The sequence below is a fragment of the Uranotaenia lowii genome, chromosome 3 (assembly GCF_029784155.1).
Source record: "Uranotaenia lowii strain MFRU-FL chromosome 3, ASM2978415v1, whole genome shotgun sequence".
In the NCBI taxonomy this organism is placed as follows: Eukaryota; Metazoa; Arthropoda; class Insecta; order Diptera; family Culicidae; genus Uranotaenia; species Uranotaenia lowii.
Window position 1 is genome coordinate 186685617 of NC_073693.1, and position 1288 is coordinate 186686904.

Sequence of the window (1288 nt, forward strand, 5' to 3'; positions counted from 1 at the left end):
TGCACAGCACTAACCATTTCAAAATCTTCAACCAATTTGAAGGTAAATCCATTTGAACTGGCACGACTTGTGTACGTACTCGAGCATTCAGTAAAATGAGTGGAAAAATAGGAATTAATTTCATCCGCAGAGAAGTTATTATTTTGGTGAGTGTAAGATGATCTTTTCGTTAGTCCGAGATTCCTTATGTTTCTCCAAACAGCTTTAGGCGGGAGTCTGAAGTTTATTTTCTTACTATCCAAATCCCTTTTAGCATTTTTAATAAGAGTATTCACTTGATTCCTTGTTCGTTTAAACGAATTTAAATTGTCGGTGGTTCTATTGTGTTTCCAATTTCGGTAAGCTAAGTTTCTATTTATGATAGCTAGTTGTATATCATTGGTAAACCATAAATTTTTCTTGAATTTTCTAAACTTATACGGAAAAAACCTCTCATGAAAGTTAAAAAGATCCGTGTTCAGCATGTTCAGAATATCATCCGGATCACTTATAGTAGTATACGTTTCACAACTTAAGTCTTGCAGAGCAGAATTTAAGCCTTCCAGATCGTAACATGAATAATCGCGATACCAATATCCGACAATCGACTCCACTCGCTCAAAATTGAGCGTACAAAAAATTAGGTCGTGGTGTGATATTCCTGGGAGGGAAATTTGATTGAACTTGCTAACTACTTCTGGTGAGTTCGTTAAAAGCAAATCAAGCATAGAACAGCCTGTATTATGAAAGAAAGTTGGTTCCGTGCCTACACAATTGAATGATATTAGCTGTAAAGAATCTTGTAGTCGTTGAGAGTAGGAAGATCGCTTTAGTAAGTCCATGTTAAAATCGCCTATGAAAAAGGTATGCTCGTAAGTTAGTCCAAATTCATGAAAGTGGTTTATCAAAATTTCAGAACAATCATTTCTCGGGGGATTATAATAAACTCCTAACAAGATTCGGTTGGTGCCTATCAATAACTCAAAAATGATGTACTCTAAAGAATTTACAGAATCAGTTCCTTCTTTTTATTTACATCATATGTGATGTAATTTTACAGATTTTTTTGGTAGTGTGTAGTTTAGCTTGCACTGTTGATATTTTCCCGATGGAGTCCTCGAACACTGTCGCATATTTTCGGAATATTTGTTTCAATTGCAACGCACTATCAATCTTCGTAACACCAGCGCACACATTCAACGAGCAAATTTCGCCGACAAATTGCGCATCACTTTTTTCTTTAAGATGGCTTCTTTCTCCGATGTAATTTGCCTTCACTTTGCCCGACTTGAACCCAGATTTCCCCGCA